Source organism: Cryptomeria japonica, chromosome 6 (genome assembly GCF_030272615.1).
Source record: "Cryptomeria japonica chromosome 6, Sugi_1.0, whole genome shotgun sequence".
Taxonomy (NCBI): Eukaryota; Viridiplantae; Streptophyta; class Pinopsida; order Cupressales; family Cupressaceae; genus Cryptomeria; species Cryptomeria japonica.
The window spans coordinates 406,783,745-406,803,359 of NC_081410.1; positions in this window are offsets into that span (position 1 = coordinate 406,783,745).

Below are 19,615 nucleotides of genomic sequence, written 5' to 3' on the forward strand. Positions count from 1 at the left end.
GACGCCGCAAGTTGCAGATCCGGAAGAAGCAGACAGAGACATAACTTCACACCAAGTTTCAAAGTAGAAGACCAGGACAAGGGCATGGGGTGCCCTGGTCCTACCAGGACAGGGGCGCTAGGCACCCTGGTCCCTGGGACAGGGGTGCTGGGCGCCCTGGTCCTCCTGACAGATAGCAATTTTTGGCATTTCCGGCAGTTTTCCAGGTTGCAAAACAGCAGTTTCGGGGGCAGTTTCAGAGGCAGAATCAGGAAAGTGGCGCCCGCGCCCCCGTCCCGAACATTTCCACTTAGATTTTGACTCTGGGTACGCATTTGCATTCTTGTCTTATCTTTGTACTTACAGCTTTCCATAGTTTAAGTTCAATTCTGCAATCTTGTTATTAGTTCATACTTGCACTTTGGGGTTAGGGATTGAACTTGCATCATTTTATCTTTCAATTACAACAAAGGAATAGAAACCCTAATAGGTAGCCCGTGGCTCTCTCTTTCACAAAAAGAAGTAGCCAATTGTGTGATACCTCTAGGCTCTTTCGTATTCTGCAATGTGTGTCAAAAAGTAGGATTAGGACATGTTAACCTAGTCTCACTTTTTCCCCTACACAAATCTATTCCAACACCCACAAGGTAAGAAATTGCATAGTCTTGTCACAATAACATCTCATAAACATGGAAAACAAGATAAAGATGATGCCCTATTATAAACTAGTTAAAACACACCAATATATAGAAAGATCAAGGAGGCTTGAAGTAGGTGTAGTCATGGGTCCAAAAAAAAAAGACTCACTGACAAATATGTCATGTAGCCAATGTATCTCTTGCCAAAGATAGGATAATGGATAGTAATTTTATAGCTTAGGTTGGATGGATAATGATGTTGCACATATGAGTCTTTGTTGTCATTAACGTCAAACTTGTTGGGGCTTCTTGGTGGTCTCTATTAGTGGTACTTGTTGGCAGTTTGGATGTTGGTTTGGAAGTAATATAATGTAGAGATGTATGGAGTATATCATTGATCCATTTGTTGGCTTGTTGATGGTTTGGATGTTGGTCTAGAAGCAACATGACACATATGTGTGTGGTCTAACTCTATTGTGGTTGAGTCTTTGATATTGGTTGAATATGGATGTTTACCTATAAGTAATAGGATGTAGAGTTATATGCATATTATGTGTACGATGATGAGTTGCTTTCAAAAATATGTGGATATGAATTTTTATATATGGAAACTAACTGTCAATGTTCTGGATGGTAAATATTGATGATATGTTGTGTTTTCGGAGGACTGATGTCTTTTTGCTTAGTCTAGAAACTGTATGACTATCTCTGATGACTATTCTTGTGAACGACATCTTTGTTTGATTGTATTAGATATATTTGTAAGTTGGAGTAAAATGATTATGATAGATTGGTCCTCTTATATTTTAGTTTTCAGATGGATACACGTTTTATTATGAGAGTTATCTATGTTCTGATTGAATGAAAAACAGGTTTTACGGACCCGAAACCATTATAACATAGTTAAAATAAAAAGCTAAGAAAATAGAGTCCTCATACAAAGCGACTGGTCCAAAAAACCAGCGAACAGAAAAAACAGCTAAACAACAAAAAACAGCTAAGAACCCAAGGAGACACTACATAGTAATTTTCTTCAGCAGATCCTCTGCCTTAGTCACTAGCTCGTCATAGGTCGCCCCAACTGCTTTTAGCTCCTCCAGGTCCTTATTCACTTTCTTTTCCTTCCTCTTTCCACGAGAGTTATCTATGTTAGTGTTTAGAGTTTGTGCAGTTTCAAGATGATTGTGGAGGAATTCCATCTTGCTAGTACTCTAAGGATATTATGGATCATTGGATTATGTTCCTACTACATTTTTCTTATTTTTGGGTCCAGATTAAATGTTTGGCCAAGACAAATTGACATGAATGGACTTATGTATCTTTGGTTCGTGTGGTTGTATGTAGAACCTTTTTGGAGATAAGAGGAATGTGTGCCAACATGGTGTGAATCTTCACATATCTCTTTTTCCCTTGTCATGTAATTATTTGGATTGATGATGCATATACATGCTACATATATAAGCCGAGCTAATAGAGGTTATTGTTGATTGAATTAATATATAAAGGATAGATCAGTTATGTTAAGGAGTGTGTATAAGGTGTGAATATGAAGTGTATGTGATAAATTTTAGATGGTGTGTGTGAATATGATGCAAGCTTGAGGTGGTACAAAGTTATGAATGTGTTACAATGTAGAGATTAAAGTTGGACCATATGAGTATTAACTTGTGAACTATTATTTGCATAGTGGTAAATGTTATTCTTTTTTGCAGTTCAATCTATTATTATTATTGTATCTAGAAAGATGTTTTGTATCGTTTCCTAAAGAAGTGATCTTCAATTGAGCAAGTCTCTCTTTTGTATCTTGCCCTAAGGCTGTGCGCATTATCTTGCAATTATGTTGCAATAAACTCCCTTGCCTATGGCCTAAATCATTCTAAACACTTATTGCATATATTGTGAGTCTGATTCTCATCATGGTTTTTTCTAGTTTGGGTTTTCCACGTAAAATTTAGGTTTTCTTGTATGGATGTGGTTGCTATTTCAGTTTTTTTTTTTTTCATGCATATGTGATGAATGAATGTTATGTAATAAATGTTCTTAATCTAATCAAGTTTTAGTATATATTGTTTCACCTTCCCTCTCAACATCCTATAGTGTTTAACAATTATTGTCGGAGCTTTGGTTCTTGAAGAGACACTTTAACCACTAAGGTAGATTCGATATTTTGAACACTATATTTGAAGAAGAATTGAATGGCATGGATTATATGAGTTAGAGTGATTGGGATGATGTTGATGGTGCAGTTGATATGGAAGGAGTTTTTATATATGCATTGGCAAACCTAGATGAAAGTAGAGAAAAACACAAGAAGGCAATTGAAAAGATTTATTATTTGAGATCTTTGCTTGATAAAGGAAAGAAGATCACTGAAGATTTTCAAAAGAAACTCAAAGTGAAAACTAACGAATGCTCTGCACTTGAAGAAGAAGTGATCAAACTTAAGAAGGAACGAAATGGTGTAAAGGATCAAATTGATAATGGACTGAAACTTAGAGGTGGCAGTGAAGTACTTGATTCTATGCTTAGTTCTAAAAAACAAAGTAAAAAATAAAGGTGGAATTTGATTTGAAAATGGTCAATGCTATAAGACATCTAGTAAGAAGGATAAAGGAAAAGAAAATATCAGGGATGATGTGAAGAACTCTAATAAAGATTTTTTTAAAAATCATGTCAAACCGAAACTTCTAGAGCTTATAGAACTTAAATAACCTCAAGAGACCCCCTCTTTCTCTTTCTAGGTATACCTCATCTTTTAATCGTAACTATTTTCAATGCAATAAATTTGGATATAGAGCTAGTGAAATCATAAGTCAGATCAAAAATCAATCCTTTAGTGGAAGTTGCTACTATTGTAATAAGTTTGGACACCAAGCAAGTGAATGTAGAAGTAGGTTGAATTGGAATAGATATGGAAATTTACCTTTCAGCAGAGATATTGAATATTTCAATAGATATTGCTATGTTAGCAATGTATATGGGTACAAATATATTGAGTACATATCAAATAAGAGTTCTGGAAGAAGTGGAAATGGCAGAATGAATGGAACTAAATCACAATATAGTCTAGTATGCTCTAGCTATAATGAAATGGGACACAAAAAAATATTGTGGAGAAAGGAATGGGAAGACAGTTGACCAGGAAAAGAAAATTGGTATCAATGAGGAGAAGGAGAAAATGAAGATGATATGGATAAAGAAATTAGAAGTTGAAATTGAAGAGAAGATTGAATATGGATCCACACCTACTATGGGTGTTGACCACTCTTCCAGAAATTGATTTAGATAGCATTATCTAAGGGGGAGAACTTAACACAAATCTCGTGCGCCCCCTTATGGTTCAGATATTTATTTGGCTTAAGCATGGAAGAAGTTAGGAAGATTTTTTTAGAGGTATCTAAATAGATTTGTTGTTCTATAACATTTATTACAGTTTTTGGGTGTGCAATGTATCAACTTTTTTAGGAACATTTTGAAAACCCTAAAGTGATGGACATATATTGTTTTCTTGCGTTCATTTTATGTAATTGTGATTGAGGATCTAGTGAATGCAAATATGAGCGAAGGAGTTGCAACATTTGATCAAAGGTATTTCTAAATTGTAGTCTTTCAATGAAAAATTCTAAAATTATCAAAATTGATGATGAGGCTCAACCTATTTTCAAGACTCGTCTATTCATTCCTACAGTAGAAGATCCTATCAGTTCTTTTTCTCTTGTTCCCACCAAATTTATTTATAAAGAGGATATTCAATGTTACACTCATCTTTCTATGGATGAATTAGAAAAATCAATGATTTTAAAAGACTTCATCTAGTCCATGATTTGTTGAGGTTTAAGTCTAAATATGCCAGTCTAGGACACATCGGGTTGAATACTTGGAGCAATTTCCCTATGTTTTACAATGAAGAGGTAATAAGGATTGTGTTGAGTAGAATACAAGAATATTTTATAAGGCTGGATAAACCACACTTAATTTCCAAGGAAAGCCTAAGGGATGTGATCAATTTGTATTCTACCTAAAAGGAGTTTGTTTTGAAATAATAAAAGAATGAGGAAGTGAACAAGATGATTGGATTTGTATCTGATAAGTGATCCAACAACATTCCTAATTTGGGTGTGAGGTATATGACGATGGGAATTTTGTACAAAGTTTATTTCAAAAATTGGGCAGGATCATCCTCCTCCACGACAATCTATGTTGCTTATGAAATGGTAAAAGAGAACAAGGATTATTATTATTGTGAACTCTTGAGGCATCAATTGTTGGACATCTTTGGATGACAAAGAATGAAATGTGCCCCTTTTTCTATGGCTCTATCGTTGTTTGCTTGGTATTTTATTTCTTGAATGCATTCCCTGAAACGAAAAAATGTTGTGGAGAAAATATATGACTGTCGGTGCTCAAATTAAAGAATATTAGGATAAATTGGATGATATTAATGATGCATGATGTAAATTCTTCATTAATATTTGAAGGAGATGATTATCAGAAACAATATTTCTTCAAATGTGGTATATTCATAGAGAAATGAGATTACTTTCATGATGGACAAGGACAATTGTTTTATGTAGGCAGTAGTGCCAAGGAATTCATGGGTATCCATGCTTCCTTGTGAAGATTCTGAGGATGAATGTATGAGTATCGGAGAAGTTATTCTTAAATTGCTTAAAGATATGAGTGTAGAAAGATTTGATACATTTGATTCAAGATCATGGGAAAATCAAGTGGAAAAAGAGTTGATGATGTAGCAAGTGTTTCAAAGGTGAAAAGGACTAGGAAGCTATTTGTAGAGGCCTCTTCCTATCTTTCTAAGGAATTGATATATGATAATATGAGTCTAGTTGAGAAGGAAAGAATAGACACCATAGTTGTGAAAAGTGTTGAAGGTGAATCAGAGAAGGTTAGTGTGCAAGAAAATGTTAAGAAAGAAGTAAGGTTGGTTGCTTCCCTTACTTCTTCTGGGGAAAGTTCTCTTGAGGTTAATGAAGTACTTGATTTAATTGGTGACATTTATGCTCTAAAGGACACTGGTAGTTTGTTTCTTATAGTTCCTACATATGATCAGGATGTTATTGAACAAGAATTAGTTCCATATCTATGCTAGAAATATCTTGTTCCTAATGATGTTTTTGACTTGCTTCTGAAAGTCCTAGGGAAATTTTGATTGAGCGTATGACTTTAGTTGATGATGATAATAGTGATTTAGATGAACTATGTATAAAGATGAAACTATATAACAAGATGATAAAATGTGTAAGGGCACATCAAAATTAAACTTAAATTGAAGGATTTCAAAGAAGTGATTGATAGTGTTGTATGGCTATACCGCTATTGCTTGAGGTGGCTAGTTGCTACGAAGAAATTTAATGATGAGATAGACTCCATTGAGTCTCAGCTTATTGAGTTGGCTTATTCTTTGGAAATTTATATAGATGGCAATGGTGTTGTGAGATCATGGATTCAAGAACTCCATTCATAGTTATCACTAGGACAGAGAGAAAGAGATGGATACATGAGATAGTTTTGTGATCTTAAGGATGCAATGGAGTTGCGAACGTTTTCATTTATCAGGTTATTGATATGTGCTAAAAAACTAGAACAAAGTGTGCAGTATTTTGATATTTTTGATGTTGTAGTTAAATTGTGTCTTGAGTGTGAGTGTCAAAGTAGAATTCTCTCTACTACTATTCGTTCATGGGAATCTTCTCTTGTGGGTCTTAAGAAACAATTCAAGGACATTTGGCCTACTAGTATATGAGTTTCATGGATAACTATTGGAAAGTCAGTTATTTGAAGATATTTTGTATTCAGTTTGTTCCTTTTTCAAGATCTATGATGTAAGTGTTTGTTTTTATAGAGGGAGTTATAGAATTGTATAGTTTCTAGGCAAGTAGAGTTGCCATTTGTCTTTGATGTCAAAGGGGGAGAAGTATTTTGTATATGGGGGAAAATTATTTTATGTTTCCATCAATGACAAAGGGGGATATTGTTGCACATATGAGTCTTTGTTGTCATTGATATCAAACTTGTTGGTGCTTCTTGGTGGTCTCTATTGGTGGTACTCATTGGCAGTTTGGATGTTGGTCTGGAAGTAATATAATGTAGAGATGCATGGATTATATCATTTATCTGGTTGTTGTCTTTTTGATGGTCTAGATGTTGCTCTGCAAGTAACATGATATAGATGTGCAAGGTATGATAATATTCTTGTTGAGTCTTTGATATTGGTTGAATCTAGATGTTTACCTGTAAGTGATAGGATGTAGAGCTATGTGTAGATTATGTGTAGGATGATGAGTTGCTTTTAGAAATGTGTGGATATGATGTTTTATATATGAAAACTAAATATAAGTCTTCTAGATGGTAAATATTGATGATATGTTATGTTTTTGGAAGACTGATGTCTTTTTCTTTGGTCCACAAACTATGCAAATTGTGTAATGCTCTCGGATGACTAATGTATTTGTCCTAAAGAAATGATATTTTGCTGAGCAAGTCTCTCTTTTGTATCTTGCCTTAAGGTTGTGTACCTTATCCTGAAAGTCTAGAGTAATAAGCTCCCTTGCATGTGGCCTAAATCATTGTAAACACATATTACATCCACGTAAATTTTGGTGTTCTTGTGTGGATATGGTTGTTGTTTCAGTTATTTACTTTCATGCATATGTGATGAATGAATGTTATTGAATAAATGTTCTTAATCTAATCAAGTTTTAGTTTATGTTGATTCACCCCCCTCTCAACATCTGGTAGTATTCAATAAATGATAGGATAGGGATGTTGATTGTATTGTGAAGATTAGATAGTCCCTAGGAAAGTTGTGTGATGCTATGGATAACCAAGATGTTGGAAAAGGATATAATGACTATTTAATGTTTGATCAATGAGGCTTAGATTTAATTATGTGAAGGTACAAATGTTTGCATGGAATATTTGTTTTTGTTTTAAGTGGAAGTCTAAGAAGATCCAAAGTTTATTATTAATGGCAAGTGAAATGAGATAGGATGAAAATGTGTTTGTTTATTATGGGGTAGAGTGAAGTGAAGGGATGATTTAAAATATGTGAGAGTTATTGGATGGTTCAAGACCAATTTGTTAACACACCTTAATTTTGGATTTTGTACCCAACACAAGGGGTGGAACATAGATAAGAGGAATGGGGTGACATGATGGATAGGTAGGGGAGATGAAAGGAATGTGTGGCATTAGTTGCAAATATGAGTTCTTATTATTATTGATGTCAAACTTGTTGGTATGATGTCAATCTTGTTGATCCAGATGTGTAAATTTGTAACATTCCTTCATTCAAATGTGCTCTATTATAACAGTAACAATGGGATTGTATTGTAAGCATGCAGATGGGTGGAGTATATTTGTAAATTATTTAGAAGATATATAAAGATGTATCATAATGTTTATGGAGCCTTAGTATTGATTTTTGAGATATGTAGTTGCTATTCAACTATGTGTGATCGTTCCAACAGCAATGTACAAGAATGTGTTGCATTCCTATGCCTTCTATATTTAGTCATGTAGCTTGATGATTTAGTGTTGTGGATATTTATTGATGCCATCTTGGGCATCTGTAGGTATCTTTTGTGGTCTGCATTGTAATTAGAGTTAGATGTATTGGCATTCCTTCCACCACAGCTGCTTCGTGGAGGCAATTTCTCACTTTCCTCACAAACCCACAACCACGGTCATGGTGCAAACTACCTCACATTCAACAATCTATTTACACACTCAAGAACTTCTACTTTGATACCTCTTTATGAAGGGTAGTCTCCTTAAAGACCCAAACACATAAGAAAAACAAAGAAAATAGATAGGAAAATGCAAGAAAGGAATAATTGCTTTCTATTATCTCAATGAAAGGAAATTGCAACATTAAGAAAAGTAATAGGCAACAACCACATGGGCATTCTCATTAAAATAATCTGCAAGATAGAGCCATGATATGCACTACATGAATTGTCTCTTTGTAACCCCCATCTGCCTCTTTATATTGTGAAGTTAACTACCTAGAATGTTATGGAAAATATGAATTCCCCCCTTTGAGGCTGACCACTTTTGTATCCCATTTCCCTATATTGGAATATGCCAAGAATATGCCTAAAATGGGTTTTGGCGTTCATTGGAATTTGTTTTTGTTTTTTTGTTTTTTGTTTTTTTTTATCAAAACTTTCAAAGGCCATATCTTTTAATCCAAATGTTGGATTTTCAATTATTGTATATCATTGGAAATCTTGAGAAGATATCTACACCTAGCTTTCATCAAATCTATAAGATCCACACTTTTCGACACAATCCAGGGCTTCTAAGACCCTCAAAAATGCATTTGAAGTTTTATTAGAGAAATTTACCAAAAAAATTGAATAACTCCCAAATGCCACAAGATATTGGGATAATTCCTTCATCATTAGCTCCAATTTATCAAAAATAGCCCTTATTAACAAACAAACAATATTTTTGGGTGATGCAAGATTGCTCCTACACCTTGGATAATCTTGCATCAATAACAAATGCTCAAGCGAAAGCTAAACATACATATTAACTATGTCCTCTTATGGGTTCCCTAACATCGTTACTATGTTATGCTCCTAAACAAGATCTAAGATACATAAATCATAACTAAGATAATGATAACATTACATAAAACATGAACAACTATAACTACATTCTTTTTAAACACCAAATCAAGTGTTCCTATGATAATCTTGAAGTATAAGATAAGATAAAACATCCATCCACATAGGATAAGTCAATACCAACACCAAATCACTTAAACTCTACTCTAGAATTACATGAATATTATTTACATTAATCCAATTTACATCATCCTCCATATAGAGTTTCTAAACTACAATAACAAAAATTACAATTACATTGCTTTATTATGATACATGACACATGCTAATATAATAACTGAATAATCTGGATCATGAATAAAGAGGTATTGGAAAATAGATTACAAGATCCATCCAAAGCACACAAATCAATTTTCCTATTTTGAGTGTTTTCTTTCGTAATTCAGCAAGTTTCAATCCAAGCTTTCAGCACATTGTTGTTTTTAGTTTTCAGTTTCAATTCAATTTGTTTATAGTTTTCAATAAGTGTTGATGCACAGTTTGCAGGCTCAGCTATAGGCAGAGCCAAAGTAGTTTAAGTTTCAGTTGTTTTGGTTTGTTTCAAGTGCTGAGTTGCAGTTCCAGATTTTGAAGAAGGCAAAAATGACTCATGCCCAATGGTTTATACAAGGCTAATGTTTCATTTTGTTTAGTAGGCAAACACCCTTGAGAGGTTGTCAAAACTGTTACCAAATTTTGCTACACCTAAATTTGGTGGCCTAATGTGGCCTTATACATTACAGATTAAAAAGGTACACAATTTTTTTCCCAACTTTCATTATCTTTTAGATAAACATGTATATCATACAAGTTTCATGTTTCAATTATGCAATTGTTTAAACCAAAAGAGATATACAAAATGGAACATTTGCATGAAATACATTTTTATTTATAAAGATAAATTGTTCATGAAATCCCACACAAGCCGTGGGAATAGCCAAGAGATATATTACTGATCATAGTACAGTAAACACATAAGAAATCAAAAGAATATATGAAAGAGGGAGAGAGAGAGAGAGAGAGAGAGAGAGAGAGAGAGAGAGAGAGAGAGAGAGAGCCCATCATTGCCTGGATAGGTTGATGAGTTCTCTTTGGAGTCTTCTGAACAGTCTGATTGGTCCAAGTGCGTCTCTGTCAACTCCAAGAGATGACCTGAAAAGAGAAAGAGAAAATATTTGTTTGAGTTGTGGGTTACTTATCTCACTCCTACATACATAATGATATTTTCGATATGCTTACAGTGCTACATCAGACTCAGATTCAGAAGAAAAGAATCAATGCAGATAAAGTGCCATGAGTCAACAACAAGTATCAAGCTTTATCTAACTTGTTTGTTTCATGTGTAGGAATAGGTTTTCATTTCATAACTATCAGGTATGTGGGTTAAAATGGGCTCCCACAAGGGTTGAGCTCAGCATACCAGTTATCACTCACAGGGTGACACTAATCAGCTGCCAGACATCGGGTACCACAATCCCATATACTGTCACTCAATGATAGTAAAAATTGTCATCCAATGGCAGAATATACAACAATGAAAATGGTTGCAATCAATGAGAAATAGGTGACTAAAGCCATCACATGAGTAAAAACAAGCATACAAAGATCTGAGGTACAAATCATAAATAGAAAAGATAATAATATCTGTCATGACATTAAACCTGAGTCTATCCATATGAGGCATAAATGATGATATTTGAGCCATATTGAAGAACAAAAGAGATTTATTGCAGAGTAAAACCCTATGAGCAGTCCATAGTAATAGGGACAGTCCTAAATCACTGACCATAGAGACTCCAAGCAACCACTGAGTACAAAAAAGGTCAATATTATAGTTGTTTGGACAAAAATGGCCATCAAAATCAGAACTAAGAGCAAGTCTCTTAAAGGACTATATTGATATAATCAAAGACATAATGAGTAGCATCTTCTATTCACAAGGCTAACAAGAAATACAATCACAAGGCCAACTTATAATAGCAATCAGTCATCGTCAATCAAATTAAGAAGTCACATTGTCCAAACCAGTCAGTCCACAAAACAACCATAATGGGAAATGATTAGCTACATGAATACCAAGTATGACATATGCTATGCTCAAATTCATCATTGCTAAATAGGAAATAAGGAAAATCATGAATCCCTTAACTATCTAAGCAATCCAAACATAAACCAATGAAATAGATGCAAAATAGACTAAAATTAAACAATATAAAACTCCTTATTGTGCATCATGGCTTTCATTATTCTTCTCCTCTTTGTGGTATGGTGGCTCTCAGATATTGCGTTGGCAACTTGATCTGTAAGTCCTGCACCTCACACTCAAAAAGGGCACACAATCCTGCAATTCCATCGTCATGATCGTAGACAACTCTCTCACCATGAATAGGAATGCACAATATACACCATACATCCTCTAAGGTAATGGATGCCTCACCTATAGGAAGATGAAAAGAACATGTCTCGAAATGCCATCACTCTATCAGCACTATAATCAAGGCCTTGTTGGTCGTAACCTCTGGCAAAATGTAAAACGTAATATAATCCAAGATGTCAAATATGTATGGTCTCCTCCTAAAGTAAATCAGCACGAAGATCAAGTTCGTTGGGTCTTCTCTATCGGCAGTATAATACTCCAATATTCTCCTACACAGAGAAAATGTTGAAAATATCATATATCGGATAACGAGACCACAAGAAATTATCAAATGCATGACAAAAAACTTCCATATACAACGAATGCCTAATGTTTTACCCCTATGCGTGATATTTAGCATGAATGTGATACATTTAAAGCTAATGCATAACAATTTAAATGCTTGCGTAATAGTTAAAGCAAATGTGTAAAAAATGATAGGCGGATGCATGAGGGTTGCAATTTAAGCTTATTGAGAGCTTTATTTAGAAAAAGCTAACTAGAAGATGGAAATAGAGATTGGAGAGATAATGATTTAAATTAACTAATTGATTGAATTGATTAATTTAGCATGTGCTTGCACTTTGACTTAGATTTTCAATTTAATCTTTGCATGAGATTTATTCAAATAATTGAATTTATTTTAAATTCAATTTAGTATTTGAATATATTTAGAGCTTGACTTTGATTTTTGAAATCATGCACATGTATTAGAAATTAGAAGAAATTGGAAAATTAATGAAATTAGAAGAAGTATGAAATTAAATGAAATTCGAATTTGGGGATTTAGAAATAGAATTAGAAGAATTAATTAGTAAATTAAATCATTTAAAGAAACTATTTAATTATTTTTGAAATGGAATTTAATTAAATAATAAAGATTAGTTAAATTAAAGGATTAAATCATAATTAATTAAATAGTAAATATTTAATTAATATTTAGAAAAGGGTTAATGATTAATACATCACAATTAATTAAATAATAAATATTTAATTAACATTAGAAAATGGTGAAATTTGGTTGAAGACTGGTTTGAAAGCTGGTTGGCATGCATGTGGGGGTGCTCGGGCGGCCGAGCTAGGGTTTCGAGGCCCTAGCTCGTGAGTGGCTTGGTTGCAGGTGTGGTAGGGGAGGGTTGTACAGGGTGTCGAGGGAGTGTAGCGGCTGCGGGGGTAGTGCTAGGTTCGGTTGTGGGTGTGGGGGGAGTTGTGGGGGTTGGAGGGCGAGACTTAAGTTGCGCGGGGGCGGGGCTCTGGCTGCGTGAGAGCGGGGCTTAGGTTGCACAGGGGCGGGGTTGTGGTTGCGTGGGGGTAGGGCTTAGGCTCCACGGGGGTGGGGCTTTGGCTTGCTGCAGCCCGTGGGTTTCCCATAGGCCTGGGGGTGATAGTTGGCCCTTTCTTTTGGTGGTGTTTGAGTGGGGTGGTGCCTTGGGTGTCGTGTCTCCTTGAGTGGTCCTTTTGGGGTGTGGGTTCTTGGCCCTCGTGTTTTATTTTTTTGGTGCTCTGATGTCGAGTTTTGGTGGTGAGGCCTCGCAGGTTGCGCCAACCATGGATTTTTTGTGCTACGGTGGGCTCAAAACCCCCACTTTAGCATATGAATACTTTCAACAATAATCTTTTCTCATCAGATTTTGGGCTTGGGAGCGCTAGCAGCTCTCGCATTATGAAGATTAATGGTTGTTTGGAGAGATGCAGTGAAAGGCCAAAGTTGGTTATTCCTCCTGAGATGATATTTGAAGACATTGAATATTTTTCAAAACACTCCCTATACTGCAAGTTTTTGGGAATGAGGGTTCCTTGCAGTTTTTGGAAAACTGGGCGCAGAGGACTTGGGCACTGGAAGGGGAAATGGAGATTATGTTGTTGGCAAATAACTATTTCATGGTTACTTTCAATTGCATGGAGGATCGCAATAGGTTCTTTGAAGGTGGCCCGTATTTTTACAACCAAGTGGATTTGTTCATCAAACCTTGGCATGTGGGGTTTAATCCTTCTGAAGAGCTCCCAAATATGGTTCCAGTGTGGGTTCGGTTACCACGTTCCCCTATGGAATGTTGTTGGGAGGATGTGCTATGGATGTTTGTTGCTCTACTTGGGAGGCCAGTGGGATCTTCAATGCAAACCCTGGGGAGAAAGGTAATAACCTTTGAGCATATCTGTTTTGAAATTGATCTTAGTAAACCATTGCCAGATGCTATAGATATGTGCGCAGGCTCTTATTATTGGGTTCAACAATTATATTATGATACTTTACCATTTCAATATCGTCTATGTCACGAGTATAGTCATTTATAGTGCAAGTGCCCTAGATATAAACCGGCGGTGCACCAATCTCAGCAGTCGAACCCGAGCCTAAATAGGGCTGAGAAAGGGAAAGTTGCCATGTTGGTCGAGGTTGAGGGTGTTGATGGTTTTGTCTCAGTTAAGACAAATAACATGAACCAAGGACAAAAGAGGCCATTATAGGAGAGACAGGAGGAGGATTCCTTCAACAGATTCGAGGTCTTGGATGATCTTAGCCACCAGGAAGTAAATCTGGGGTTAACCCCTCTGGATCAAGGTGCACCAAGGGGGGCTTCAGAAAGAGTAATTGAGGACTCTACCCAAGCCCTGCTAGTGGCTGGAAGCTAGCAGATGGAGATGGATCAGCCAGTAGGGGTCCAGTTGGGACTCACTTCTGGTTTTGAGGTGAAATTGGTTGAGGGGGAGGGTTCTCCAATAGCTTTGAAATTGGAACTGGCTGGGGTCAAAAGTAATAAGTCCTCTGCTCTCTTGGGTCTGCATCAAAAAGATATTAAGAAAAGTGCTTCAGAGAAGAGCTCAAAGGTTGGTAGAAAAAAGGATCTAGATAAGATCAAATTGATGAGGGAGAACTTGGTTGAGTCAGGGTCAGTAAAGACTTTGGATTCTCACTTTTCCAATCCCCCAAAATAATTGTGCTTTCATGAAATGTGAGGGGCTTGAATAGTGGCCCTAGACAAAAATTTGTTCGAGATTTGATTAGGAATCATTTCTCTGATGTCCTATCCTTACAAGAAACTAAACTTTTAGTGGAGAGTATGATGGGTCTAGTGCCAAAGTTGTGGGGGAGAGGCGAGTGTCAGTGTGTTGGGGCAGCTAGTTCCTCTGGAGGGGTGGCATGTCTTTGGAACCCTTTAAGATTTTGCCCTGTCTGGTGGATTGCCTCCAAATATTCTTTATCCGGGGTTATTTCTATTCTTGAGACTGGGGAGTTCATCTTGTTTTCTAATATCTATGCCCCTAGAGATTTTTCAGGGTAAGAAAAACTTATGGTCTCATATTTCTTGTATGCGAAGGCTGGCCCCTTTTCATCCCTGGATTATGGTAGGAGACTTCAATGCTATCCTTGAGTTGAGTGAAAAGAGGGGTGGTGTCATGCGGTTGGAACCTTCTTCTGTCATTTTTTAGGATAGTATATCCTTGTTGCAGCTTGTTGACATTAAGCCTGGCAATGGTTTGTTCACCTAGAACAATAGGAGGATGGGAGAGTATTGGATTGCAGAGAGGTTGGATTGTTTTCTGGTCTCTAGTTTTTGGATTGGTGGGGGGTGGTCCACAAGTACCGAGATTCTTGACTGGAGAGGGTCAGATCACTGGCCCATCAAGCTGGTTTCTTCTTCGACTCGGGTAGCTCTCTCTCCTTCTTTCAAATTCCAACTTATGTGGCTTCGGGATCCTACTTTGCAGGTTCTTGTAGCAAAGTGGTGGAGGAATTGCAAGCCACCCTTTGGCACCGCCATGTACTCTTTTGCCAAGCAGTTGCAATTTGTTAAGTTTCAACTTAAACAATGGAACCGCCAGGGTTTCAGGAACATTTTTCATGCTAAGAAAGTTTCTCAACTTGTGTTGAATGGGATCACCAGTGAAATAAGAGAGCATGGCTTGTCAGAGGAATTTCTTAGGGAGGAGGATAAGGCTTTCAAGGTGGTTGAGGAATGAGAGCTTAGGGAAGAAATTTACTGGAAGCAGAGAGCTTGTATTGATTGGCTGAAGGAGGGGGACAAGAACACTGCTTTCTTCTTCAACTCAGTGAAAGCAAGAAGACATGGAAATTCCATCCCTGTTTTGGTTAACGATAGAGGTGAGCAGTGCTTATCCTTGCAGGAGATCTCTAGGGAGTCGTTACAGTTTTTTCAAGCCCTCTTCAAGGAGGACCCCATGGGGGATTCGATGGCGGAGAATCAGGTTCTTGCTTATATTCCTTCTCTGGTCACGGGGGAGATGAATGAGCATCTTTTGTGTCCTATTTTTTTGGATGAGCTTGAGAGGATTGTCTTTCACATGAGGGAAGGAAAAGCTCTTGGACTAGATGGGTTCCTGGTAGAATTCTTTCAAGAATTCTGGGATATTATCAAACTGGATTTATTGGATGTAGTCCAAGAGTCCTAGAGGAATAAGCAGATGCTTCGGGCATTGAATGTGACTTTCATTGCTCTAATCTCCAAGTGTGATGGGGCTGACCGACTAGGCCAGTTCCACCCTATCTCTCTCTGTAATGTGATTTATAAGATCATCTCTAAGCCGATAGCGGATAGATTGAAGAAGTGCTTGGGGAATGTTATCTCTGAGGAGAGGAGTGGATTTGTGGAAGGTTGCCAAATTTTGGATGGTTTGGTCATTTCTACAGAGACCATTCATTCTATGGCTTCATCCAAGGAAAAAGCTAGGTTTATCAAGTTGGATATGGCTAAGGCATATGATAGCGTTCGGTGGTCCTTCCTTCAGAAGATCCTCAGGGCTTTTGGTTTTGCTGATGAGTGGGTCCAGTGGGTTATGAGTTGTGTTGCATCTACTTCTTTCTCTGTGCTTATCAATGGAGACCATACTAAGTTGTTTGGTGCTTCTAGGGGTCTCTGCCAGGGGGACCCTCTATCACCTTATTTGTTCATTCTTCTGGCTGAGGATCTGGGGAGGCTGATTAAGCATTATGTGGGTCTGGGTATTATTCAGGGTTGGAGATGGCATAATGACCTGCAGCCGTAGTCTCATTTGCAGTTTGTGGATGACACGACCCTTATGGGGCTGGCTTGGGTCAGAGAAGCTACTAATCTGCGTAAGGTTTTGGATGTTTATCTTGCGGCCTCAGGCCAGTTGATCAATGAGAATAAATCTTATATCCTCTTTTTCAACACTCCTGAAACTATTCAAAGGAGGATTGCTCTTATATTGAGATTCCAAGTTGGCTCCTTGCCCTTGATTTATTTGGGTATTCCTATTTCTCCTGGCAACCCTCCTAGGGAGTCTTGGCAGGGTATTTTGGATAAATTTCACACGAAGGTTGAACATTGGACTCATAGATGGCTATCCTTTGCTGGGAGGATTCTACTGATTTAGTCGGTGGTTCAAGCTCTTCCGATATATTGATGTATGCTTCATGTGGCCCCTAAGTGGTTCTTGAAGGGTTTGGATTCTCTGGCTAGGCAATTCTTATGGGCAGGCAATCTTTCCTCTTCCAAACGGAGTCTGGTCAATTGGGACCTGGTGTGTAGCCCGAAGCAGTCGAGGGGATTGGTTTAAGGCAGTCTATTCTTTTTGGGGAAGCGTTGGCTACTAAATTATACTGGAGGTGGTGTGTGGAGCAAGATCGAGGCTGGGCTAGGATTTTGGCCAACAAATATATGCAGAGGATCTTGATGGAGGAAATCCCTAGATATCTACTTGAGGGAAAGGGCTCATCGATCTAGTATACTCTCAAGAGGGGGGCTTCTCTCATTAAGGCTGGGCTTTTTTGGATTTGCAGAAGGCAGGAAGAGGTCCTTTTCTGGAATGATTCTTGGGATGGATATCCTCCCATCCTTGATCAGTTTCCTCACCTTGGGAATCTGTGCCAAAGGTTTTTGGAGGCGGGATGGTCAAGGGTGAGTGACTTTAAGGCTATTTATAGGTGTGGTTGGCTGGATTTGGAGCGGTGGAAGGCTCCTAATGAGTGGCCGGTTGCTGGGATGGAGGAAGAGTGTGCTAAGTTGCATGGCATTTTGGTGAGTAGACACTGTAGCTCCCTCAAGGGAAGGGATGGGCGCTCTTGGTCTCCAAATCCTAAGAGAGTTTTTACTGAGGCTAGTGGATACCGAGAATTGTTGAACCAAAGACTTGAGGGAGGAGAGGTGAATTGGTGGAAACATGTGTGGAATAATGTTTCTTGGCCAAAGTGTAACTGCTTTGCTTGGACTTTGGCTTTGAATAGATGTCTAACCTGGGACAATATCCGCAAGTGGGGATTCTTGGGGCCTTCTATTTGTGTTTTGTGTGGTAATGGGGAGGAAGATTCCTCACACCTGTTCTTTAGATTCTCCTTCTCTATGCTTATTTGGCACTATTGGTGGGGGGTGTGGAAGCATCCTTGTGTCCACGCGAACTCTTTGGTTAAGTTCTGGAGTAGTTTGGGCAGACCTCCTATCTTGTTCTCCTTCCTCCAGACTATTTGGTATATTGGGCCCATCTTCATTCGATGGCAGATCTAGCTCGAGAGGAACAGGAGGATCTTTTGTGAGGTCAAATTGTTTGTTCATCAAGTTTGGAATAGGATCATTGCTCTGATCCGGGAGACAATGGAAGATAAATGTGAGGTGAGTTTTCCGCTGAGTAGAGATGAGGCAGATATTGTGAGTAGGTTTGGTCTGCAGGAGTTGTTTCCTGCCTTAGCTTGTGTTAGGAGAGCTAGACGGGATACGAAGAGGCTACAAAGGGTGGGAAGGTGGATACCCCCTCAGGATGGGATTATCAAGTTAACACTGGTGGCTCATCTAGAGGTAACCCAGGCCCTGCTAGAGTTGCTGGTGTTGGCAGGAATAGTAGGGGGGAGGTAGTTTTCCTCTTTTTGGTGCACAAAGGGAGGCAGTCTAATAATTTTATGGAGGGATTTGTAATTCTCTATGCCCTAAAGCGGGCTTGGGAGTTGGGACGAAGGAAGGTGATTTGTGAATCGGATTCACAAATTGTTGTTAACTTGTTGAATGAGCAGAAGGTGAATGGGATCCAGTGGCAGTTGGCAGGGATTGTTGAGCAGATTCTCCATACTAGTTCTTTAATGGAGCAAGTGTCTTTCATCCACATCCCTCGAGAATGGAATAGAGCAACTGATTGTTTGGCCAAGTGGGCCTCAGAACATGGTAGTGATTGGAAAGTTGAAGGTTGGGAGCATCTCTCCGAGGATTACTCTCAGGACTTGCAAAAGATTTTTACTAAGGACATGGATGGTTAAAAAGAAATAGAGATAATTAGTAAGCTGATGAGGAAATATGAAATTAGAAGAATAAGATTAGTTAACTTAATTAAGGAATTAAAGAATTATTTAATCAATTAGACAAATAATTAGTACATGATCAATGAGACATTTTTACGTGTCTACATTTTCCCCTCTTTGAGACAATGTCAGAATGATGTTGTTTCAAAGAAAATGAAAAATTTTGCCCCAATATGCCTTGGTACCACTGTATAGTGTAAATATGCTCCCTCAGAAAAGGTGGTTGAAAAATTCAAAAATTGAGACCATATTTTCGATATCAGTATAATGAGCAATCGTGTGAAGTTTCGTGCAATTTCGAGATCATTTGAGTAGCCTACAAGTTGTTTGAAGCTGGTGGGGACCACGGGCGTCAAGGTGTCAAAAAACCCTAATTTGAGCTATAAATAGAGATTTTAGGTTTTCATTTGCATTGTGGTAAGTTCTTGGTTTTCTTTGCGAGTTTTGTGCTTTCCTTTGAGTATTTGATCATCATAGCTGGCTATAGAGCTCGATTGCACTTGTCTGACCGAGTACGTTCTTATCAGAGACCTCTAGGGACTGGCAGCATGGCATTTTTCTAAATTTTTCCCTATTTTTGCTATTTTTCCAAAAAAAATCCAGAGACCTAATTTGCAACCCTCACGCATTCACCTATCATTTTTTATGCATTTGTTTTAACTGTTACGCAAGCATTTAAATTGTTACG